Source organism: Bos indicus, chromosome 16 (genome assembly GCF_029378745.1).
Source record: "Bos indicus isolate NIAB-ARS_2022 breed Sahiwal x Tharparkar chromosome 16, NIAB-ARS_B.indTharparkar_mat_pri_1.0, whole genome shotgun sequence".
In the NCBI taxonomy this organism is placed as follows: Eukaryota; Metazoa; Chordata; class Mammalia; order Artiodactyla; family Bovidae; genus Bos; species Bos indicus.
In genome coordinates this window covers 53,380,097-53,406,298 of record NC_091775.1, presented here as the reverse complement: position 1 = coordinate 53,406,298, position 26,202 = coordinate 53,380,097, and the positions used below count along the sequence as shown (strand labels likewise).

The following is a 26,202-nucleotide window of genomic DNA, read 5'->3' as shown; positions in this document are numbered from 1 at the left end:
GGAGTCACTGGAATATTAATGGATTTGTTGGTGAATTCATGGTTGATACTGATTTGGTTTCTGGTGTCTGAAATGGCCTTGTCTCCCCCAAGTGGCCTCCTAGCACTGGCTGGCTCCATCTTTCTGAAGGACTTTCTCCTGGTTTTCTTGGAAGGTAATCTTGCAGCTCAACTTTGCTAAGAAAATTAAGAAGCTTTTCCTCTCCTTTTAAATCCCCACATGTTTCTGCCAACAGCAGAAGGACCTGTCAGAGGCATGGCATTGCATTTGGCACCTGATCTCTGAGTGAGGTCTTGGTTCTAGTCCCTGCTGGGTCAGTACCTGGTTGGGGACCTTAGGCAGGTCACCAGTTCTCAGAGCCTCAAGTTTCTCATCTATTTAACAAAGAATGGAGTCAATACTCCTTTCTTGTGGGGTTGTGGTTAGAATTAAATAAATACATGTAAAGCACTTGGCATAATTCCTAACATAGTAAATACTCAATATATAATGATTTACCAACAATTATGTATGGCCACCTGATGCAAAGAGACGACTCATTAGAAAAGACCCTAACTCTGGGAAAGATTGAGGGCAGGAGGAGAAGGCGGTGACAGAGGACAAGATGGTTGGATGACATTATGTCAATGGACATGAGTTTGAGCAAGCTCCAGGAGATGGTAAAGGACAAGGAAGCCTGGCGTGCTGCAGCCCATGGGGTTGAAAACAGTCAGACACAACTGAGCGACTGAACAACAACAAATGTCTGTTGTGATTAAGAAGTCAAATGAGACTATTTAAATCCAGTGCTTGGTAAGTTGTTCAGTGCTACCTGCAAGTGTAAATAATACTAAGATGTCATCAGTGTCAGAAATATCACCTTGCCATCTTTCCTGAGGCAAACAGCCAAGTATGAACCATCAATTTCACAGTCCGTCAGCATCAGACAGGGCTTACTCTGGCTTCAGGGTCAGAAACAGCCTGGATCTCTAACTGAAAGTACATCTGCTTCCTGGATCTCATTCAGGAAGTGCATGCATCGGCTCAGAGTGACTCAAAGCCTGGCTCTGAAAAGTCCACACCTCCAGAACTGTGCCCAAGAATCTCTGAAGATCAGTTGGGCTCCAGAATGGATGACTGGAATATAATTTGATGTGTGTGACTATACATGAATGTAGCCACTCCTGCATGGATTAGACATGCTCAAGATGCAATCAGGCTTAACCATGCTGTCATGAACTAGTGACCATCACAGAATGGGCCCCACACTCGAGCCACCACAGTAATCTGTGTACTTTGCTCACCCTATCCTGTGAATGCTTACAACTCTCTTAACCCCTGGTTGTAAATGAGGAAATGAAGGTTCAGAAAGATCAAATCACATGACAAGAATTGCAATACAAGTAACCATGGACCTGGGCTTCTACCCAGTGCAGCAACCTTCTGAGACAGAGTCTTTGCAGATGCCCATTCTGTAGATGAGAAAGCTGAGGTCTGTGGGGGCTCATGGCTTGCCTTGGGAAATGTTTGTGGTAATTTGGTAGAGGTAGGATTTGAACTCAGGCAGTCTTGAGAGTCCCTTGGACAGCAAGAGGATCAAACCAGTCAATCCTAAAGGAAATCAGTCCTGAATATGGAAGGACTGATGCTGAAGCTGAAACTCTAATCCTTTGGCCACCTGATGTGAAGAACTGACTTATTGGAAAAGACCCTTATGCTGGGAAAGATCGAAGGCAGGAGGAAAAGAGGACAACAGAGGATGAGATGGTTGGATGACATCACCGACTCGATAGACATGTGTTTGAGTTGGTGATGGACAGGGAGGCTTGGCATGCTGAAGTCCATGGGGTCGCAAAGAGTCAGACATGACTGAGTGACTGAACAGTCTGGTTCCAGAGCTGTTCTTGTCCCATATTGCATGACAAACCACCCCAAACTCAGTGATATATTATGAGTTAATAATCATTTTAGCTATTAATTTTATTATGCTCATGAATTTTATGGGTCAGGGAATTGAACAGGGCTCAGGTAGCTTGTTTCTACGCCATGGTGTCTAGGGCCTCAGTTGGGGGTGACCCAAGTAGCTGGGAGCTGGACCTGCTGGGTCAGAGGGTCCACTTCTGAGATGGCATCTTCACTCATCTAAAGAAGCGGGCAAAGGACTTCCTGGTGGCCCAGTAGCTAACACTCCGTGCTCCCAATGCAGGGTGGCCTGGGTTCGATCCCTGGTCAAGGAACTAGATCCCACATGCTGCAACTAAAAGTTGGCATGCCTCAACTAAAGATCCTGTGTGCCATAACTAAGACCTGGCATAGCCAAACAAATTAATAAATAAAAACATTAAAAAAAAAAAAGAAGTGGACAGGTTGGACTCAAAGGCTGGGCTCAGTATGAGGTCATGCATGGTTTCTCTCCACATCCCCTGGGCTTCTCAGAGCATGGCAGCTGGATTCCAAGAGGGAAATTTGTAAGAGAATCAGTGGGAAACCACAGACCTTAGAAGTCAAGGACATCCCTTCTCCTGTGCTTTTCCAGTCAGAGCAATAGTGGTCACTAACCAGCCCAAATTCAAGGTGATGGGACCTAACTTACCCTGGGCTGTGAGCTAGTACTGTAGACAGAGAGAACTGTGGGCCACTCGCCTGCCCTTGAGGAGTTCCCAGTACAGTACGGGGAAAACAACGGAGGGGAAAAGGAATCCCAGCTCAGCACGTCTTGTGTTCCCGAGGACCCTGGGAACTTGGCACGGAGCTCACTCTTAGAGTGTGTGTTGACTGCATTCACTGCCTAATTGCTCCGAACCATTAGCCAGCTATGCTGTATTCTCAGAGTTACTCATGACCAGGTTAAACTGCAGATTCCCAAGGGTAAATTCTCCCATGATGAACAGGGTGTTTCCAGTTGTACCAGAAAAGCCAGCAGAGTGACTGGACCCCTAGCTTCCCACAATGCACTTCCCAACCCTTGTCACAACTAGGGCCAGAAAATACCACTGGCATGTGAGACTTTGACCCCGGGAGGCAGAATCCCATTTTCAAGACCTTGGAAATCACGTGAGGGGTTGTCATTCAGACGCTCAGTTGTGTCCAACTGTTTGTGACTGCATGGACTGCAGCACGCCAGACTTCCCTGTCCTTCACTATCTCCTGATTGCTCCACTTCATGTCCATTGAGTCGATGATGCCATCCAAGCATCTCAAACTCTGTTGCCCCCTTCTCCAGCCTTTGCCACCAAGACCAGGGCACAGTTTGCTACCTCGCCTTGGCCTTGGTCTTCTATTGTTTTTCCTTTTTTTTATATAAAAGAAGCACTATTTGTTTATTTTTGACTGTGCTGGATCTTGGTTGCCGCGCATGGGCTTTCTTGCGGTGAGCAGGGGCTACTCTCTAGCTGCAGCACGATGGCTTTTCGTTGTGGTGGCTTCTCTTGTTTTGGAGCACAGGCTCTCGGCGTCGGGGCTCAGTAGTTGTGGCATACCGACTTAGCTGCTCCGAGGCATGTGGGATCTTCCCAGACCAGAGATGGAATCCGTGCCCCCTGCGCTGGCAGGCAGACTCCTAATCACTGACCACCAGGGAAGTCCTTTCCACTGTTCATTTATTCCTTCATCCCACAGGTGTTTAGGCACTGTCTTAAGCCCTGATGACTTGGCGGTGAGCACAGCAGAGCTGTCCCTGCCCTTAGGAGCTGACAGTCTTGTGGTTTATACGTTTCAGGGCACTGCATGGTGGGCTTAGGGTCTGTCATCAGATCTTGCCTGGGTTTGAGTTCCTGCTCGACCACGTGCTGCCCGGAAGACCTCACAGGAGACCTTTAACCTCTTTCTTGCTCCCTCTGAATTTGTTTCATCATCAATGTACTGGGGGGAAGAATAGGATCTTCTAGGTATGGTTGTTCAAACGAGATGAGTTTGCAAATGCAGCTGCTGGTGGCAGAGATGCTGGTGGCAACTTCCTCCTCTCTCTAAACTCATTATAAGCTTCTCCGGGGCAAGGACAGTTTTCTGCTCCTCCTGTGTGTCTCTCAGGGTCTCCTTTGAGCTGCCCTTGGCACTGGCTCTCTATAAATACCTCCTGAGTCATTAGAGCTGAGCCTAAAATTTTGCTGTGACTCCGAAGGTCATTTTGAATAGTCATGGCTAGAATGTATTTAGCAAAACTTCAAATTTTCCTAAAACAGAAAGGAAAAAAAAAAACCATTTGAAATCTCTGATTGGTGAGGGTGACTTGGTGAGACATTCCTAAATTTAAATTTGACTCAGGGAACTCAAACAGGGGCTCTGTGACAATCTAGAAGGATGGGTTGGGGAGGGAGATGGGAGGGAGGGGACATGGGTGTACGAATGGCTGATTCTTGTTGATGTTTGACAGAAAACAACAAAATTCTGTAAGGCAATTATCCTTCAATTAAAAAAAATAAATAAAATGGCAAAAAAATTTCTTCCCATGTTCTCAGGGGCTTTCCTGGTGGCTCAGATAGTAAAAAATCTGCCTGCAATGTGGGAGACCTGGGTTCAATCCCTGGGTTGTGAAGATTCCCTAGAAAAGGGCATGGCGGCTTCCCTGGGTGGTTCAGACGGTACAAGCATCTGTTTGCAATGCAGGAGACCCAGGTTCGATCCCTGGGTCGGGAAAATCCCCTGGAGAAGGAAATGGCAACCCACTCCAGTACTCTTGCCTGGAAAATTTCACGGATGGAGGAACCTCATAGGCTACAGTCCATGGGGTCACAAAGAGTCGGACACAACTGAGCGACTTCACTTTCACTTTCACCCACTCCAGTATTCTTGCCTGGAGAATTCCATGGACAGAGGAGCCTGGTGGGCTACAGTCCATGGGGTTGAGTGACTAGCATTTTCACTTTCGCTTCCCATGCTCTAGCCTCTCACTTCAGCAAGTTGTTGAATCTCTCTAAGCCTTGGTTTCTTTGATGGTAATAAGGGGGCTGACCTGTTTGATGAGGGGCTGTCAGGATGGGAAATGGTGCACAGAAAGCAAGCTTCAGGTTGAGTGCACAGATGATTTTGATAAATGCAGGTTGCTGTTCTAGATCTAATACTTCCACTAGCCCAGATCTTTAAACGCCACAGTAGAGGAGTTAGTGCAAAGGGAGACCCCAGCTCTGAGGGGCCAGGGTGATGACAGAGCACCATTCAGAGGTCCAGTTCTTGGAGCACCATCCATCAAAACCTTGCTCTTTTCTAAAATCTGTGTTCATCCCTGCATTCAGGATGGCAGGTTGGAAGGATTGCAATATAAAAGCAATTATAGAACATTTTAAAAAATGAACTGGCATTTATTGAGTACCTACTAACTTCCAAAATCTTCTCTAAGTATTTTACATTAATTATTTCATTTGAGTCTCATAACCACCCTGTGAAGTAGGTCCTACCATGACCCCCTTCTACAGATGAGGCAACTGAGGCACAGAATGGTGAAGAGATTTGTCAGAGGTCATTCAGGGACTACGTGGGGAGCTGGAAATCAAATCCAGGCGTTTTTCTCCAAGGCTGCTCCTGAGCCATTGTTGTTAACTCCAGCAGTGGTTCTTAAGCTATTTTTTGAGGGGCCCAGGTCTCCTTAGTCCTGTGATGGAAGTGATGGCCCCGCCCCCAGGAAAGTGAGCACAGGACACGCATGTGCCTGGAGCATGTTCCCCAAGGCTGTGCTCTTTCCAAGAGTGAGCCTGAGACGCAGCCAAAAGCCTCGGGCATGTTTACACACCCCCATCTCAGGGTAGAGTCTGGCATAACTTAAAAGAATAAACATTGCACATATTTGGATACAATTTCAAGGGAGTCACTCCCTCCCAAGCTTGCTCATCCCCCCATAAGCCCACAGACAAGAATTCCAGTTAAAAGTCAGAAACCTATTTGCTAATAGAGATAGTTAGGGGTCTTGTTTAAGTCTGAGCTATAATTCTGAAATTAGCATACCACTTATTTACATACAAGCTACTTGAAAATCTCTGATGGCTCAGACCAGAAGATAAAGAATTTGACTGCAGTGCAGGAGATTTGGATTCCATCCCTGGGTTGGGAAGATTCACTGGAGAAGGGATGGCAATCCACTCCAGTATTCTTGCCTGGAGAATTCCATGGACAGAGGCTACAGTCCATGGGCTCGCAAAGAGGTGGACACGACTCAGCAACTAACACTTGCACTTTTCACTTTACTTGAAAATCACCTGCTTCAGTAAACAGCCCCCTGACCTTACTGTTCATGATTAGGAAACCCTTTTTTATCCCTTGGGTGCGCCAGCCCCAGTCTGCTTTGCAGGAAAGCGCACGGGCAAGGAGTTGGGTGCAGGCATTTTATATCTTTAGATGTTTTCTTTTGTGCCACCACAAATCTTTTGAGGGAGATGTTATTTTTCCCATTTCCCAGATGAAGAAACAGAGCCGAAGAGAGATAAGGCTCCCAGAAATAATGCTCCAGCCATTGTTGGGTGCAGGCATTGTTTGCCAGGGTTTCATAGCCTGTGAATAATAAAGCCCAAAGCATCCAACACCACAACATTCCTTTCTACTGTGCCCCTGAATTAAAGGGTAAAATTAGCATTTAATACTGTGTGTGTAACAGAAGTATGGTCTGTTTGGCTTTGCTTTGAAAATATGTATATACTGTCATATACTGTCAGGCTCTCCAAATTGGGGATTATAGAAGCCCACAGCTGAGTGCATTTTTGAAGGTCATTGAAAGCAGGGCTTCTCAACTTAATATTCACGACAGTCACCTGGGGCTCTTGTGAAAATGCAAAATTCAATTCACTAGCTCTGGAGCCGGGCCCAAGAGTCTGCATTTCTAGCAAGTTCCAGAGACTCACCCATCCTCTTGCCTTTCCCTGAACAATGTCTCATAACTGAGCAGGAAGTGTTATCCAAATGCTTCCAAAAGACACGTGTGTCTCAAAAGGAGCATTGGTGGTGGAGAAGGTCTGCTGATGGGATGGGGGCAGAGTGGACCCAGAGACTGACAGGGTTTAACATGAAGCATAAAGCTGTGCTCACTGAGGGAGTCGGCCACGGAGGGGAGAGCATTCCTGTCCATGGGAAAATGCCCTAGAGGGAGCTATTATCTATCGGTATCAACTCTTCTCCGAAAAATGTTTTAACAAGAAATCAAGAATCAACAAAAATAACATTACCTCCAAGTTCTCCTTCATTAACCTGAAGATGAGAAGATAATTACCGCTTTCTGGCTTGTGTTAACCCCAGGAGACCAGCCTGGGGATGGGGGAGAGGCACTCCTCCTGTTCTCCCATTGCCCCCCTCTCCCAGCCACACTGGCCTCCTTCTGGGGTCTCCAGAGTTCCCAGACTTTTGCACCTTCAGACTTTTGCACCTGCTGAGCTCAACGTTCCCACAACATATACACACACAAGTATATTATTAATGTTTGTGTACATATGCATGCACACACACATATATGCATACACATATGTTTATGTGTATGTATGCTGCTGCTAAGTCACTTCAGTCATGTCCAACTCTGTGCGATGCCAGAGACGGCAGCCCACCAGGCTCCCCTGTCCCTGGGATTCTCCAGGCAAGAACACTGGAGTGGGTTGCCATTTCCTTCTCCAATGCATGAAAGTGGAAAGTGAAAGTGAAGTCGCTCAGTCGTGTCCGACCCTCAGCGACCCCATAGACTGCAGCCTTCCAGGCTCCTCCGTCCATGGGATTTTCTAGACAAGAGTACTGGAGTCGGGTGCCATTGCCTTCTCCATGTGTATGTATATGTATGTATATTTAGACCTATACTTAAACATGTGTTTCTCTGTTTACTTGTTTATTGTAAGTTCCATGAGGGCAGAGTCTTTGTTTCATTCACTGCTATGGTTCCAATACTTAGAACAATAGCTGGATCCTAAGACCCTGATGCTGGGAAAGATTGAAGGCAGGAGGAGAAGGGGATAACAGAGACGAAATGGTTAGATGGTATCACCAACGCAATGGACATGAGTTTGAGCAAGCTCCGGGAATTGGTGATGGACAGGGAAGCCTGGCATGCTGCAGTCCATGGGGTTGCAAAGAGTCAAGTGTGACTGAGCGGCTGAATAACAACAGCAAGGAGGTGCCCAGAAATACTTGCTAAGTGAATGAATGGATGGACTACCACCACCACCCCCACTCCCAGTGTGGCTGTGAGGATTAGATGAGATTATTTATGTAATTAGTACATCATGATATAAGTGAACAATAAACGCTTTCTCCTTTCCTCCTCTCTTTCCCCACTTTCTCATCCCTTCCCTACCTGCTAAGAACCTCTTTTATTATTTTACTCCTTATGAACTCCATGTTTTGAAAGATTTCTAAACTGATTAAATTTTTTGAGGCGTGTGCTCAGTCATGTCCGACTCTGCAACTCCATGGACCTGCCAGGCTTCTCTGTCCATGGAGAGAAGCCACCACAATGAGAGTAGCCCCCGCCCACCACTACGAAGACCCAGTACAGTTTAAGTCAGCTCAAATATTTATTTAAATATTTTTTTGTGCTGGTTGTGCTTAGTCACTCAATCGTGTCTGACTCTTTGCAACCCAATGGACTGTAGCCCATCAGGCTCCTCTGTCCATGGGGATTCTCCAGGCAAGAATACTGAAGTGGGTTACCATGCCCTCCTCCAGGGGATCTTCCCAATCCTGGGATCAAACCCAGGTCTCCCACATTGCAGGCAGATTCTTAACGGGAAGCCACCAGGGAAGCCCATTTAAATATTTAAATCAGTTTAAATATTTATTTATTTTGGTTGTACTGGGTCTTCGTTGCAGCAAGCGGGAGCTGCTCCCATTGTGGTGGCTTCTCTTGTTCTAAAGCATGGGCTTTAGAGTGCTCAGGCTTCAGTAGTTGTGGCTCATGGGTTTAGTTGCTCTGCGGCCTGTGGAATCTTCCCAAACCGTGGATCAAACCCATGTCCCCTGCATTGGCAGGCAGATTCTTAACCACTGGACCACCAGAGAAGTCACTAAATAATAAATTACTTTCTTCCCTGTGTTATGAAGCACAGACATGGTTAATGGTGCAGTAGCATCAGCCTCTCCATAAAGAACCCAAGATTCCTTGCAATAGGAATACCGTGATCCCAGCTGTAAACAGGCCACCACTGCAAACCCAGAAATTCTTATGTTCTCAACAATTGTTTAGACCTCTGTTATAAGCAAGCTAGTTATGCCTGAACAGATGAAATGCCAGCCCTAAACAAAGAAACTTGAGATGTTTAGTTTGTCTGTCCATATTGAGTTATTAGGAGCAAAATGATAATTTCCATTAACCCCTTTTCACATTTTTGAAAAAACAGCCCTTTCCTGCAGTTCCCCTCCCCCTCGGCTACCATAAGGAACCCCAGTTTGGGAACCATCAGCCTCTCCCGCCCATGCTATTTCTCAGGCCTTGGAGCCCAGAGGAGCTATTTTTTTCAAGATGCATCTACTTGATCACTTTCTCTCCCTGTTCCCAGTAATGAGCTTTCGGGCCTAATTAGAATGAAATGTGTTGTTTCCCTTCCTTCTTTGTCTCCATAATGATCTTTATCATTAGGATGGATTAGTTTCCCGTGCTGGGCTCTCTCTTGTTCTCTCATTATGATTTCATCATGGTGTTTGTCTGTGCGTGCGTGATTCTGCTCGCCCTGTGGATGGGGATAGTTAAGGGGACCTCCGCAGAAACTGGGAATAAAGAAACAAGAGAAAGAAACAGGAAGAAAAGTGACGAGGAATGAAAATGGCATGAAATGAGCCGCTCTCTCGACAGCCCCTCCGGATGATAATTGAGAATGGGAAAAGCACAACACAGCCCTATTTGTGCTTCCTCGTCACCGCGGCTTTAATGAGAAAGGGAAATTGACCGACGGGAGACGTTTCTGTCATCTTCCGGCACTGTGAGCACCATTGTGAGGTCCCGGCTGAACTCACTCGCCTGAGCTGCGCTGTATACGCTCCCAACACAGAGGCCTCTGCCCAGACTTGCTTCTCGCCTGTCTGCTCGCTGAGTCTCTTTGCCTGAGCACATCCTCCCCTCCCCTACTCAGACTGTTTTCTTCCCACAACATGTCAGCTGGCGTTTCCAGCACCTGGACTCCACCGTTGCAGAATTTCTGCACTGGCCCTCACTTCCTCCTGCAACCTCTGTATGTGAGTTACTTCAAAGACCTGCAGGGGAACTTCCCAGGTGGTCCAGCAGTTAAAAATGCTGGGGACGTGATTTGAATCCCTGGTTGGGGAACTAAGCCCATTTGCCACAACTAGAGAAGCCCATCCACTGCAAGGAAGACCCAACGCAGCCAAAAAAAAAGAAAGAGAGAGACCTGTAGGAAGGGGAGAGGAAGGAAGAAAGCCCAGAAGTCAGGTGGAAGGTGCCAATCAGTCCCCCCAATGCTAAGTATCTTTGAAGCACTTTCTAGTTGTTAATGTAAATCACTCTCAATACACACAGTGGACAGGGATGATATTAACCCAATTTAACCTGTTAAAATGTGGCTTTATGCATTATTGGTTAATTCAGTCTCATAGGAAAATGGCCACTCCCTCTGTCCCCTCCACTTCACTGGGAATCACTGTGTTGTGGTGGAAAGAGCATGATGCATCAGTTACGATAGATCTGTTATGCTGCAGTAACAAATGATGCCCCAAATCTCACTAGCTTTCAACAAGGGTTTGTTGTTGTTCAGTTGCTAAGTCGTGTCTGACTCTTTTCGAACCCACAGACTGCAGCATGCCAGGCTCCCTTGTCCTTCACTATCTCCTAGAGCTTGCTTAAATTCATGTCCATTGAGTCGATGATACTGTCTAACCATCTCATCCTCTGCTGACCCTTCTCCTTTTCCCTTCAACCTTTCCCAGCATCAGGGTCTTTTCCAGTGAGTCATCTCTTCACATCAGGTGGCCAAAGTACTGAAGCTTCAGCTTCAGCATCAGTCCTTCCAATGAACACCCTGGACTGATCTCCTTTAGGATGGACTGGTTTGATCTCCTTGCTGTCCAGGGGACTCTAAAGAGTCTTCTCCAGCACCACAGTGCAAAAGCATCAATTCTTCAGCACTCAGCTTTCTTTATGGTCCATCTCTCACATCTTTATTTCTCACTTATGCTACGTGTCCAGTGCGATTCAGTGGTGGCTCTGCTCTGTGTCATCTTCACTTCAGGACCCAGGCTGATGGAACAGCCTCCATCTAAGACATAAGTGGGGAAAAGAGAACAGGCAGATCATGTGCTGACTCTACAAGCTTCTGCTCAGAGGTGACACACATCAATTTCTGTTCACATTTCATTAACCAAAGAAATTTGCAATGCCAAGTCTGCCATCATTTGAAGGAAAGTATAATCCTCCCCTAGGAGGAACAATAAATATTTCTGAAAAATAATCCAGTCACCATGATGGCTTTATAGTTTATAATTACAAAAGTAAACAAAGTAAAAAATTTAGAAATGATATATTTACTTAATGGAATAATATAAATCAGTTAAATGCCTATAGGCAAGAACATGAGAATGCAATGTTGAGTGAAAAAAATCAAGGCATAAAAGACTATGTATATTGTGGTATTATTTTAAAACTCAAAAAAAAGTGAAACTAGAAAATATGTTGTTAATACATATTAATTAAATAAGATTTTTTTTAAGTGATGATTACAAATGCAGCTCACTTAATTTTTGGCTGGGCTGGGTCTTAGTTGCAGGATCTCTAGTTGGCTTTATACAGGATCTTTAGTTGTGGCTTGTGAGCTCTTAGTTATGAGATGGGAGCTCTAGTTCCCTGAAAGTGAAAGTGAAGTCGCTCAGTCGTGTCCGATTCTTTGTGACCCCATGGACTGTAGCCTACCATGCTCCTGCCTCCATGGGATTCTCCAGGCAAGAGTACTGGAGTGGGTTGCCATTTCCTTCTCCAGGGGATCTTCCTGACCCAGGTATCGAACCCGGGTCTCCTGCATAGACACTTTAATCTCTGAGCCCCTGACCAGGGATTAAACCTGGGCCCCCTGCTTTGGGAACTCAAAGTGTTAGCCACTGAACCACAAGGGAAGTCGCAAGATAGGGATTCATTAAACCCCAAAACCTCTGAGGGCAGCACCCTATGATGGAGGCAGCAAGGGTTTAAAACAAGAGAGAGGTGATTATATTGATTCACAGCTATTCATTTCATTATTATAATCCATAAAATTTATATATATGATTTCCCTGGTGGCTCAATGGTAAAGAATCCACCTTCCAATGCAGGAGACTCATGCTCGATCCCTGGGTCGGGAAGAAGAAAATGGCAAGCCACCCCAGTATTCTTTCCTGGGAAATCCCATGGAAAGAGGAACCTGGTGGGCTACAGTTTATGGGGTCACAAAGAGTCAGACACGACTTAGCAACTAAACAACAACTTATACGTATATTCACTTCAGTTCAGTTCAGTTCAGTTCAGTCGCTCAGTCGTGTCCAACTCTTTGAGACCCATGAATCGCAGCACACCAGGCCTCCCTGTCCATCACCAACTCCCGGAGTTCACTCAAACTCATGTCCATCGAGTCAGTGATGCCATCCAGCCATCTCATCCTCTGTCGTCCCCTTCTCCTCCTGCCCCCAATCCCTCCCAGCATCAGAGTCTTTTCCAATGAGTCAACTCTTCAAATGAGGTGGCCAAAGTATTGGAGTTTCAGCTTCAACATCAGTCCTTCCAATGAACACCCAGGACTGATCTCCTTTAGAATGGATTGGTTGGATCTCCTTGCAGTCCAAGGGACTCTCAAGAGTCTTCTCCAACACCACAGTTCAAAAGCATCAATTCTTCTGCGCTCAGCTTTCCTCACAGTCCAACTCTCATATCCATACATGACCACTGGAAAAACCATAGCCTTGACTAGACGGACCTTTGTTGGCAAAGTAATGTCTCTGCTTTTGAATATGCTATCTAGGTTGGTCATAACTTTCCTTCCAAGGAGTAAGCGTCTTTTAATTTCATGGCTGCAATCACCATCTGCAGTGATTTGGGAGCCCCAAAAAATAAAGTCTGACACTGTTTCCCCATCTATTTCCCATGAAGTGATGGGACCAGATGCCGTGATCTTAGTTTTCTGAATGTTGAGCTTTAAGCCAACTTTTTCACTCTCCTCTTTCACTTTCATCAAGAGGCTTTTTTGTTCCTCTTCACTTTCTGCCATAAGGGTGGTGTCATCTGCATATCTGAGGTTATTGATATTTCTCCCGACAGTCTTGATTCCAGCTTTTGCTTCTTCCAGCTCAGAGTTTCTCATGATGTACTCTGCATATAAGTTAAATAAGCAGGGTGACAGTATACAGCCTTGATGTACTCCTTTTCCTATTTGGAAGCAGTCTGTTGTTCCATGTCCAGTTCTAACTGTTGATTCCTGACCTGTGTACAGGTTTCTCAATAGACAGGTCAGGTGGTCTGATATGCCCATCTCTTTCAGAATTTTCCACAGTTTATTGTGATCCACACAGTCAAAGGCTTTGGTGTAGTCAATAAAGCAGAAATAGATGTTTTTCTGGAACTCTCTTGCTTTTTCCATGATCCAGCGGTTGTTGGCAATTTGATCTCTGGTTCCTCTGCCTTTTCTAAAACCAGCTTGAACATCCGAAAGTTCATTGTTCACGTATTGCTGAAGCCTGGCTTGGAGAATTTTGAGCATTACTTTACTAGCGTGTGAGATGAGTGCAATTGTGCGGTAGTTTGAGCATTCTTTGGCATTGCCTTTCTTTGGGATTGGAATGAAAACTGACCTTTTCCAGTCCTGAGGCCACTGCTGACTTTTCCAAATGTGCTGGCATATTGAGTGCAGCACTTTCACAGCATCATCTTTCAGGATTTGAAATAGCTCAACTGGAATTCCATCACCTCCACTAGCTTTGTTCGTAGTGATGCTTTCTAAGGCCCACTTCACTTCATGTTCCAGGATGTCTGGCTCTAGGTGAGTGAATTACATACAGTTTTTTCTTTTGGTCAAATACAAACATAAAATTAACCATTTTTAAGTGCACAGTTCAGTGATATACATTCACATTGTAAGGCAACCATCACTACCATCCATCTGCAGAACTCTTTTCATCTTGCAAAACAGAAACTCTACACCCAATAAGCACTAACTCCCTGTTTCTCCCTTCTTCTACCCCTGGCCACCACCTAAATATATTATTTTCTATGTATCAAATATAATATAAGAATTTATTTTGAAAGAAAAAACATGGACTTTGGAAATACACAGACCTGGGTTCAAATCCTGGCTCTCCTATTTTCTAACTTCTTGACCTTGGGAGTCTGCCTAATCCCATCTACTAAGTGGGAATGATAAAAGCTCCCTCCCAGGATGTGTGGAAGGATTATAGATGACACAGAGCTTTTAGCATAAGGCTAGACATACAGTCAATGCTTTAAAAAAGGAAGACGATATTCTATTAAGTGGTAATTGATTAATTAAGTGTTGAATATAGAATTGACCTGAGGCCATGCCCTTTCACAGTACTTAAATGGGCTAAGGCTGGGTTGGCTGTGTCCCCTGGGAGTTTGTGAATGCAGTAGCGGTACTGTCTGCAGACACAGAGCCTTGAGGGCCAGAAAAGACACTAGCAAGGTAGCCTCAGGTCTCTAGCTCGAGATGAAGGGAAGTTGTGCCTCCGTGGGAAAGTGGGACCCGCATGTTATGAAAAAGGCTGTTTGGGCCCTGCAATGGCAGAGATCAGTAGTTGGGACATAGACTGTATGACCTGCAAAGCCCCAAATATTTACTGTCTGCATTAGTTGCTTCGTTGTGTCTGACTCTTTGCAACTCCAAGGACTGTAGCCCGCCAGGCTCCCCTGTCCATGGAATTATCCAGGGAAGGATACTAGAGTGGGTTGCCCTTCCCTTCTCCAGGAGGTCTCCCCAACCCAGGAGTCAAACCCAGGTCTCCTGCACTGGAAGCAGAGTCTTTACCATCTGAGCCACCAGGGAAGTGCCCATATATTTACTATCTGGTCCTTTATGAAAAAGTTTATCAATCTTTGTTTTAACATGACAAAATGCAGTGACCTTAAGACGGGTAGCAGAATCACTGAAAACTTCTACAAGTAAAAACCAAACCCTGGAGGCAGAATCCAGGTTGAGATGCCTCAGGATTCTTGCAATGAGAACCACGCGGCGGCTTCTCAGAACTTGCCAATCACCTTTCCTTTTCCAGCTCAGCAAGTTTGGATCTGAGGTAAGTGAGCCAAGTTTGGTCAGCTAGAATGCACCACTCCGGAAACAGGCTGATCTGGGCAATTGAATTTCTCTTTAATAGAAGATTGAACAAAAAAGTCCTTTCGGCGTTGCCCCCCGAGGAAAAGATGTTTCAGTTGTGTGCGAAGCCCATTTTCCTGATAGAGAAGTTGAACTTGCAAATGTCAAAGCTCTCCATTGCTCAAGGGTGGCACTTCCCACTGGTGAGACATTGTGCGTCGGAAAGTGAAGACAATGAAACTGAATCTGCCAAACCTGTGACATCTCCTAAAAGGTGAAATCTTTTTCTCATCTTATTTTTTCTTCCATTTATGATCCAAACATGACCCCTTCCATGGAAAAATCTCTCTTCCTCAGTTGCCCTGAGTTGACTCTGTGGTTGTGACCCACATGCCACATCCTCAGTGATCCAAGACTTTGTTATTTATCAGGTAAAAATATAAAGACAACCAGTAAAACACAAGTTGCAGCCAAGTATTTCAATCCCCAGTACCTATAAAAGCTGAAATTTTGAAAAATTCCTGTTATCAAATTGAAATCTTGTTTTCATTATGTCTGCCTTCCAGAAGAGAGGAAGGGTGTTTTTAAAGGCATCTTAGGTGACTTCCTTTGGTTAAGATTCCATGTTTCCACTGCAGGGGACATGGGTTCCATCCCTGGTCAGGGAACTAAGATCCTGCATGCTGAGCAGCGTGGCCAAATAAATAAAAGCAGCCTAGAGGTCAGGATTCTGTGAATCAGACTTGTCTTGGGGGCTTGCCAATATACAGACTTGCAGATCCACTGATAGGTCTCCACAGGGGTCCTGGCATTTTTTTTTTTTTAATGTAGCTTTCTAGTGTTTACATTTGGCACTCCCCCTCCCCTCCCCACTCCCTGCCTCTGGCTTCCCTCTCAAGGGTCCGTGAGCTAGGAAGACAGGCAGAAGTAAATGCCCTCCAGGCAGCTAGCAGAGCCCCTCCAGAGGGTGGTGGCCCCGCTGTCATTTGCGTTCTCAGTCCCAGCCTAAATGGAGTCTCAAGGTCTCCAGGGAGCCCAGCCCAGCACCTGCCACAAGCACTAAATTCTCCCAGAACCCCAGAGAGAAAGCAGTCCTGGCAGATAGAGTCCCTGCTTGCGGCTTGCCTCTGGGCCGTCTCTGCTGACTTGGTGTCTGGATGCTCTCTCTTCATCCTCATTGTGGGAAGTGGGGCATCTGTCTTTTACAGGCATCTGCCTCTCCCTTTCGCTCTTTGTATCCTACAATCCCTGGATTGTTTGAAGGCTAGTTTTCCCTACGACATCCTCAGCATCCTACCCTCCCCTGACAACCCACAGGAGCCCACCCTGCAGACATTCCCTGTAGGGTCTGCAAGGAACAGCATGCAAAGGGAGGCACTGAAGTTTTCAGGGAAACCCCAGATTGTCTTCAGAGCAGACTTTGGAATTACTTTCTGTCCTGGCATCACCACCCACCATCTTTGTCCATGGTGAGGGTTAGATTTGCTCATCATTCTCAGATGGGGGCAGATAAGCCCAGGAAGCTCCTGGCATTGGGCTGTGAGGGCCTCCTGCAGGCCCAGCCATCTGATGGCGATCCCCAGGCCAAGTCATCTGACTTGTCTTGTGTCTCCAGTACACACATAGAAAAAGTTTCTGGAAGGAAGAATGGGAAGGGAGGGACATGGAAGGAAAGGAGGGAGGAACCATCAGTCTCTCAAGATTAGTCCTTATTTCTGCATCCTTTCTGCAAGTATGTGTGAGCATGTACTATGTGCCAGACACAATTCTAGATGCTAGTAGTAAAGAATCTGCCTACCAATGCAGAAGACACAGGTTCGATCCCTGGGTCAGGAAGCTCCCCTGGAGAAGGAAACGGCAACCCGCTCCAGTGTTCTTGCCTGCGAAATCCCAGGGCCAGAGGAACCTGGTGGTCTACAGTCCATGTGGTCACAAAAAGTCAGACACAACCAATCAACTAAATAACAAAAGGTATAATGATGAACAAAATTAGACCAGCACCCTATCTCATAAGGCTGACTGTCTACAGGAGGAAGTCACAATAAGCAAATAATCATTTTTTTTAAATTTAGAGAAAAATGGCCCCCATGACAAGAGCTGCACAGGAGGGGTAGAGGCTCTTGGAGCTGGTTGGGGTGTGTGTTGGGGACTTCCTGGAGAAGCAAAACCCTCAATGAGTGCTGAAGCATTGATGAAGACACCCAACCCTAACTTTAACTGGTTGCTCCACTCCCTCCCATCTCTCCATCACATTCACCCACCTCCACTTTCCCTACAGACACAGTAGTGGCTGGGAAAGTACAGAATCCAATAACTGTTTCTGGCAATGTTGTGTTTGGAGCTTTTTATGACACTCAGGCTAAGACCCCAGTACCTGGAAGCCAGAGAGGGTCAGAACTCAAAGGGAACGGAATCAATCTGTCCCCTTTAAGCCTGTGTGGCAGGTACAAGAGTGAATGAGAAAACCTTGCTTACTGAGGTGTCTCAAAAGTTGTGCAAATGACAAGCTCACTTTTAGCTGAAAAGAAGACACAGCTGAAATACTGATGTGGCGACCAGAGTCCAGCTCTGGACCCAGCTACCAAGGGAGGTGCTAAATAGTTGATGAAGAGCATAATTCATCGGTGATTAGGGCCCTCTGGCTGCAGGCTTCAAGCTAACTCTTCCCCATGCACATGTCTCTGACCCACCAGAGCCCAGGGTGCAGCCACTCAGTCAGCGGGGCTTGAATCCAGTTGTAAACTCGGTGCCTCTCATCACCCCCTGTCTCCCTCCCCAGCCCACAGCCTTGGCCATGGCCACTCCCGCTGCAACATCCCTCTGAGCTTCTGCACACACTGGTCCTTCTTCTCAGGGATCCTTTCTCCTCCTTGAGCACCTGGCCCCCTCCTGCTCCCTGACTTGCCTCTTAACATTGTGCAACTCCAGGATTGTTTCTTCATCTCTTTGTACCTCAGTGTTCTCATCTGTAAAATGGGAAAGCTGTAATAGTCACGACTGAGTAGAGTCACTGGGAAGACAGGACATGTTAGGGATGTCAAGGGCATAGACCATTGCATTGCACATTAATACTTACTCTCTAGACATTAGGCATTGAATTTATTCATCCTTCCTAACTTAGCTCAAGCATCATCTCCTCTTGGAGCCTTCTTGGCCTCCCAGTCTCAGGTAAGGAAGCACTGAAACCTGTGCTATATGATTACATGGTTACTCAGATTGCTGGTTTGTGGTCCTTGCCTAAGCTTCTTGAAGACCAAGATGACGTCATTCATCTCTGTATTCCCTGTGGCTGAAACTGGGTACGCAGTAGGTGCTGAACGAATGAATGAGTAACTGAGTGAGTGAATCTCAACACACATTTGATCTCAGGGTCTGAGATCCTTGATGATACATTGATGATGGGGAAATCAACTCAGAATATTTCATATCTGTTACTTGGGCTGAAGAACACAGCCATCTGACCCTGCCAGGGGTGAAGTAGTTTTACTTGTCTGGCTAGCTTACGATTCAACTGCCCCAGAGGCTGCCCTCTGCACTAGGGTGCTTGATCCCTTTGGAACAGTAGGCAGAGTCTATATTGGCCCCATGAATGTCCCGATACAGTCTGCCCGCCATCACTCGAAGCTGAGTTTTGGAAAGTGAGCCTCATGTTCCGTCTCCCCACCTTCCAGAGTAGGGTGTTTTGCTATTTTTCCTCCTTCCTCCCTCTACCTCACTGGTGACCTCTCCCATCTTCCATGCCTCTTGCTCACTATACTGGGCCAAGGGGCAGCCCCAGAATCTAAAGTGCAGCCATGGGGCTATCTTTGGATCTTTCTAGCATTGGTTCCCCCCAACCAATTCCCAGCTTTCCCCTGCCATGCCTTATATGCTGAGCACATGCTCCAGGCTCTGGGCAACTCTGCCAGCCAGGAAGTGCCTACCGCCCTTGATTAGCATAAGCAACGTGCTTTCCTTGGCTGGGTCTGGAGCTGTTGCAGCCTAATTAGCAAAGCCGCCAGATCAGCAGGGCCTCTCATTAACACTGATCCGATCTGTGTCTCAGCTGCTGAAGCCCCCACAGTCTGTCCCTCAGCAACCTTCCCCCAGGATCACCAGGACTCTGGTGGGGGAGGGAGTGACAGCCAAAAAGGGCCATCCCATGCCCTGTCATCTGCTGATGTGTAACCCTGGCAGGGGCTCATCATCCTGGAGGGCAGGGCTGGGGCTGGGTGGGGGCAGGGGGAGGCCCCTCTGGAAGTTCGATGCAGGCTTCCTGTCCCAAGTCTTTTTTGCCCTTCTATCATGCAATGAGTCTGTGCTAGGAGCTGTAAAAGATGCTGATATGGGTCATGATGCTCAGTATCAGTAAGCTCCATCCCAGACTTCCCTGGTGGTCCAGTGGTTAAGAATCCGCCTGCCAATGCAGGGGACATGGGGTTCGATCCCTGGTCCAGGAAGTTTCCACATGCCATGGGGCAACTAAGCCTGGAAGCCACAACTACTGAGCCCATGTGCCCTGAAGTCTGTGCTCTGCAACAAGAGAAGCCACTGTAATAGGAAGCCCAAACACCATGACTAGAGAGTAGCCCGGACTCACTGCAACTAGAGGAAGCCTATGCACAGCAATGAAGACACAGCACAGCCAAAAAGAAACAAATAAATTCAATTTTAAAATCAAAACCAATACAATATTGTAAAGTAAAAAAAAGTAAATGAATACAAAATAAAAAAGAAAGCTCCATCTCTTCCTCCAAGCCCTTGCTCTGTGGCCGGGACCTCTGCCACAAACCCCCTCACTGGTCAGCCCTGGGAGTGTAGCTAGGTCAGCTGAGAGCACCCGAGGCCAGAGAATAAGAGCAAGTGAAGGGGAAAGTGAGCAGCAGCTGCTTAGGTTTAGGTAATCAGAAGGGCTTCTCGGAGGAGGGGCCATTTTAGCTGAGATGCAATTGACAAGGAAAAGTTGGCCAGACAACTCTCTGGAGGAGAGGAGTTCCAGGACAAGGGACAGTGAGTGCAAATGAGAAAAAAGATGTGTCTTTTAAAAAAGGGAAGGCCAGTGTGCAAAGAGCTTGGTAGGGAGTTGGAGAGGGCTGGGTAATAAGAGGGAAGGACTAGTCTGGTGAAGGAAGGACTAGTCTAGTGAATGATTGAATGAATCAGAGTTGAAAGCAGTGAGGGACTTCGCTGGTGGTCCAGTGGCTAAGACCTCATGCTCCCAATGCAGGGTTCCCAGGTCTGATTGCTGGTCAGGGCACTGGATCCCATGTGCCACAACTAAGAGTTTGCATACCACAACTAAGAGCCGGTGCAGCCAAATAATATATATCTATTTTTTTAATTGAAAGCAGTGAGAAACCACTAGGAACTGGGGTAATGAGTAAAGCTTTCTAGAAGACACGAGGCTTCCTTCTGCTCCCCTGTCATAGAACAGATTCTGTGTAGTGAGAGAGAAGAGGGAGACCGCGGACAGTGGCAGGTGAGAAGCAGACAGTTACAACAGTGTCGGTGGTGGAACTCCTAACTCTTTTATGACAAGTCCCAGTGAATGAGCCAGGCACCAAATAATGCCTGAACTTCTGGCTGTCACAACAACTCTGCAGTGGGGTACTGTACAGTCAGCAGACTGAGGTGCAGAGAGGTTAAGGTGGTTGACCAAGGCACATCCTTCATATGTGATAGAGCCAGGCATTGGGCCCATACATGCTCCTGATTATTCCTGAGTCAGCGTGCATCTTTGCATTTGCTTAGGGAGCCAGCAGACCTGCTGTGCTACATGACTGGCAGCCCAAGTTCCTGCCAAAAGCCATGTATTTGTCCCTGGGAAAAACTTGTTCCATGGCACTGGGGAGCTTTGACCCACCAGATTTGCTGGTTGGAAGCTCAGAGCATTTATCCAGATTGTTGAGTATCTTTCCACAGTAAACATTTGTCACTCATTTGGGCCACACTGCATGCAAACTTCCTTGCTATGCTTGGAGAAGCTCCAGTTGCTTTAAGGCAGAGCCTGCTTCTCTCAATCACGTTGAAAATATTTGTTTTCCCAGCATCCCTTGCAGCTAAGGAATGAATCTGTAACCTAGTCTCCAATCAGATGCAAACATCTGGAAGCCAAGGACCCAAAGAACAGGCAAGTAGTACAAAATTTGGATTCAGTTTCCAAAGACTGTGGTAGCACACGTCAGCCCACTGTCAGTGATGGCAGTCAAGATAGAGCTTTTGTGCCCAGCAGCATGGACTGATCATAGGACTAGTTCAGTGGTTTGATTTGGGGGCATTAATTTTGTTTATAACAATTTTTAAACTAGTTATTTATTGGGCTGCACCGGGTCTTAGTTGCAGCATGTGGGATCTTTAGTTGTGCATGCAGGATCTTTAGTTGCAGCATGTGGGATCTAGTTCTCTGACAAGGGATCAAACTTGAGTCCCCTGCATTGGGAGCGCAGAGTCTTAGCCAGTGGACCACCAGGGAAGTCCTGGGGCATTAATCTTGGTTTCAGCCCTCCAAACCTGACTCTCCCATTCTCCAGGAGATGTATGAGTTGGCCAGACAAACATCGCTTTTCTGTTTAAATTAGCTAGAATTGGTTTCTGTTGCTTGCAACCAACGACTCTAATGAGTACACTCTCATTAGGCCTCATAAGATCATTAGAGAAGGGAACTCTGGGGCGGAGGGCAGGCTTGGACTGTGCCAAGCAGATCCAGGGGATAGCCTCAAAACTCCCAGAGGAGGGGCAGGGAGCTGACGTTTCTGGGGCAAAGAGAAGGACTTTGGCAGACACTCCTGAGGATCTCAGACTGCTTAGCCACATGAGCCTCCATAGGATTTTCTTGTGATCTGGATTCCAGACTTAGACTGGCAAGAACCTAACTTTTTTGAAAGTTACATAATATGGGGATGGAGGTGGAGGGAACAGAGGTTGGGTATTGGATTTTGGCTTTTCCATCCACTAGCACTCAGTTAACCTCTCTGAGCCTCCATTTCCTCATATGTGGACTAGGGCATAGCAGTTGAAATGCTGTCATCTGTAAATACTTAACACCCAACTCCAGCTGACATAAAAAAAAAATGAAGATATTCATTAGAGTCATGACACTGCACTTGAAGATGTAGTTCAACTTGACCTTTGGCTCTGTCTCCTTTCTTGGTGATTCTCTTGGCTCTGCCCTACTCTGGGCATCAGTTGCCTCCTCAGGCTGGAAGTGAGATGGCTGGTGAAGTTCTGACACTGTATCTGGTCAGGACAACCTCAGAGAAAGAAAAGGTGTTCTTGTAAGCCATCCAGTCAGGAAGAGCTTTCCCAGCAGTTTATAACAAACACTCCACCCATCTCATTGGTTCAAAATCAGTCACATGACCATTCTCCAACCAATAGCTGTCACCAAGAGAATACCATATACTGATAGGCTTGGGCCTAAACTCCTGAACCAATCACTGGCCAGGGTTATGAGATTATCACCATTGGCTTAAAACATCAGTTCTCAGACTTTTGTCCAGCATCTTGATGGTACATCTTCAAAAATTAGAGAGGACTCCAACAAGCTTTTGTTTGTGTGGATTATATTTATTGATGTTTACCATTTTAGAAATTAAAACTCAAAAAGATTAAATATTTGTTTTTAAAATAATAATAAACAACCCATTATACTTGTTACTATAAATAACATATTTTATGAATAAGAATTATACTTTCCCAAAAAAAAGTTAGTGAAAAGAGTAGCGTTATTTTCTACTTTTGCAAATCTTTTTGAAATGTCACTCCACAGAAGACAGCAGGGTTCTCATACCTGCTTCTGCACTCAGGTTGTCTCAATGTGTTATTTTGGTTGTACTTGATGAAGAAAATTCAACCTCATGCAGATACGTGGTTCGGAAGGGGAGGCCCTCACAGACCTCCTAGAAGGATCCCAGGAACCCCAGCTGTCCTCAGAACACACCTTGACAACCACTTGCTTAAGCTAAGCAAGATTTGCAGAGATAATAATCACCCTATTTCATAGCATTGTTGAGAGAAAGCTAAGGGAGATTATGTATGTAAATCGCTTAACACAGGGTTCAGTAAATTGTGTCTGGGAGGGAGGAAGGACCTCAGGTAAAAGCCTCAGGTAACAATCCATTACCCAGAAGAACTGACTTCTCAGTTCCTTTCCCCAGGGTCCCTCCACCCACACACGTCCCATTATGCCATTCTTGCTACATTTCTGGAAGCAGAAATACAATGAAATTGCCACAGAAAGGAAAATGAGAGCATTGTTCAACAGAGGGGAAGATCAAACCAAGCTGTCCATCTCAAGCACCTGATCAGAATCAGTGTTTCCCTCATCAGAGAGGCAGAAGCCAGAGCTGACACAACCTGGGGATCAGGGTGAGCCTCGGATTTGCTGACAGTCCCTCGCAAGGGCAGAATGGAGGCCCTTTCTCAGGAGTGGCTGTGCAGATACTGCAAGATACAGTCCAAGGTCCAGAGGCCAAAGCAAAGCATCAGAGTCCAGCACCCCGTCAGCAGGTTGGGGTTGGAAATGGGAATCTGAAAACTGGATGGTGTCAGAAAGTCAGAGCAGGGCAAGAGAGAGCACAGGGGGCCTTGGTGATTCGGGAGAAGAGCAAGAGAGTTCAGACCAAAGTCAGCACTTCTGGCTTGCAGGAAGCAGCTACAGCACTTGCGTGCATATGTTCACAGGGTACAGGGCTGAGAGGAGAAAGTGATGGTGTGATAGACTGGCCACACAGCACAGCTTTCAGAATGACCCAGTTTTAAAAGACACTAAGCGACCTCACTTTCACTTTTCACTTTCATGCATTGGAGAAGGAAATGGCAACCCACTTCAGTGTTCTTGCCTGGAGAATCCCAGGGACGGGGGAGCCTGGTGGGCTGCCGTCTATGGGATCGCACAGAGTCGGACACGACTGAAGCGACTTAGCAGCAGCAAGAGGGTAGGACCTTGTATCTCCAACAAAATGTCCAAGAATTTCCCACGCTTCAGCATCTGATTGCGTCTCCCAGACTGCCCCTTGCTCCCAGGAGTGGCTCCCAAAGCTTTTAGCTGACCAAGCGTTTGGATTTGGGGCTCAGAACCTGCTCCCCCCACAGACAGCTGAAGGAGCTCTGCTCTGAAGCTCAGGGGACACTGGCTCTAGCTCCCAGTCTGTGCCATGTCACTGTGTCATTTAGAGCTTGTCACCTTCCCTCCTGGTAACTCAGGTGTCCCATCTGTGGGTGGATAAAAGCATCATGGAGGACACCCCAGAATGTGTGCTGAATGAGGGGCTTGAGGACCCAGAAACAAGCAGGGTGGAGTATTCCACTAAGTCAGGTTCATGGTGGGGACCAGGGAGGCAGTAAGCCAGCCAAGGGTCATGGCACCTGGGAACTTTGGGGTTCCGCACCTGGTGACGTGTCCCATCTCAGCCCTTGTAACACGTTTCTAGAGCCCCTTACCCTGGTGAACCTACAGGTGTTTGCCAGCTTCTGACCTGATAAAGATCAAGGTCTTCCAACTGGGTATTAGGGTAGTGAGGCCTGTGAACCTGGGTGTGTGTGTGTGTGTAAGCGAGCTCCATTGGAGCACATGGGCTTTCTCTACTGCAGCACACAGGCTTCTCTTGTTGTGGTGCATGGGCTTAGTTGCCCCGTGGCACGTGGAATATTAGTTCCCCAACCAGATATCAAACCTGTGTCCCCCGCACTGGAAGGTGGATTCTCAACCATTGGACCTCCAGGGAAGTCCCAAGGCCTGTGAACTTGGATCTGGACCGTGAAGAATGATCTGAAGGGAAAGAAGCCAATTTTGGTCGCAGGCTTAATCTCTTTCATCCAAATGTGGGATTGGAGAGTCAAATAGGAAAAAAGTGAATGATTCCTGTGTGATACATCAAGCCACAGTCAGATGTTTTAACTACATACGTGACTTCCTGTCCACAGGGTAGGTATCATGGTCTCAAGGAAACTGAAAGAGAAGTGCAGTATTTTAGCCAAGATCATGGAACCAGGATGTGGCCCTCCACTCTCCTATGCGTTACCCACTTTCCCCTCGCCTCTGCCCTCCTCCATCTCCTCGCCTCATTCTCCTCCCTACTCTCCTCCCTCCCGCCTCCTCCTCTCCCTCCAGGCCCCTGTAATGTCCCCAAGACACCTCAGCCCCCACTGCTCCCTCCCTCGGGAGGTGGGAGCTGCCCCTTAAGAAGCGCTGTCCTCATTTCACTCTCCCTCTGTGACCCTGTATTTCCGCCCTGGGCATTCAGAGTGGCAGGTTCCCACCGCCCTCTCCTTTCTGCCAACAAAAGCCAGCCTGCCTGTAATCCTACTTTCCTGCCCGCCCCCTCCATCCTCCAAAGTAGTGTCTTTCTTCCCACATTCTTCCTCCCCTGCTCCAGCCCTGTGGAGCTTTCAAAGAAGGCCCCTGGGGCTTAGGCCAAGTTCACCAGAAAGGCCCGGTATGGCCAGGGAGGCAGAGGCTGGTGACCCGCGTGCCCCTGGGGCTCACTCTTGTTTGCTCTCCCTGCTGGCTGCACATTTCAGTTTTGCGGCACGTTGCAGGTAGGGACGGTGCCAAGAGGAGGGGGCCACCTCAGAGCCACCACCAGAGCCAGCGTTCTGCCTCCAAATCAGAACAGCTTCTTAGGGAGCCATTGTCACCCCTGCCCCAAGCCTGGTTTTCAGCCCCCTGGGAGATATCTTGTACTTTTCATATGCATTTAGGGAGAGGCTAACAGCTCTGGCTCTGTAGTCAGTTCTGCCACTTTGCATGAATTGAGACCAAACAGTGATTCCATTTGACCATCTGCAAAATGGGCACAAGGGTAGTAACTACCCAACAGGATCATCAGGAGGACTGCACGTCTGTAAAGAGCTTAGGCGTGAGCTCTGACTCACAGGAAGAGCCTAGCAAGTGGGTTCAGCTGCTACCATGATGAGGTCTATCTGGTGTCTTCTGTTGTCTGAAAACGGGAAAATCCTAAAAGGAGAAGGATGCAAGCATGGTTAATTCAGAGAAGAAAGTCTTCTTACCCAGACCGCCATGATTCCAAGGTTGGATACAGTGCCC

The 26,202-nt window shown here is 46.9% G+C and overlaps 1 protein-coding gene and 1 long non-coding RNA gene across 4 annotated transcripts in view; one reads left to right on the top strand and one right to left on the bottom strand.

Moving 5' to 3' along the window:
* Positions 1 to 26,202, top strand: part of KAZN (kazrin, periplakin interacting protein) — a 1,348,869-nt gene that overhangs the window by 1,126,843 nt on the left and 195,824 nt on the right. The gene's annotated exons all lie outside the window — the stretch shown is intronic.
* Positions 19,802 to 26,202, bottom strand: part of LOC109570552 (uncharacterized) — a 30,571-nt gene continuing 24,170 nt past the window's right edge. For all 3 annotated transcript variants that reach the window (XR_011560882.1, XR_002182488.2, XR_011560883.1), the window contains exons 3-4: positions 26,031 to 26,112; positions 19,802 to 25,104 (exon numbers count right to left, since the gene is read on the bottom strand). This is a non-coding gene — a long non-coding RNA (uncharacterized lncRNA). The remainder of the gene's footprint in view (positions 25,105 to 26,030; positions 26,113 to 26,202) is intronic.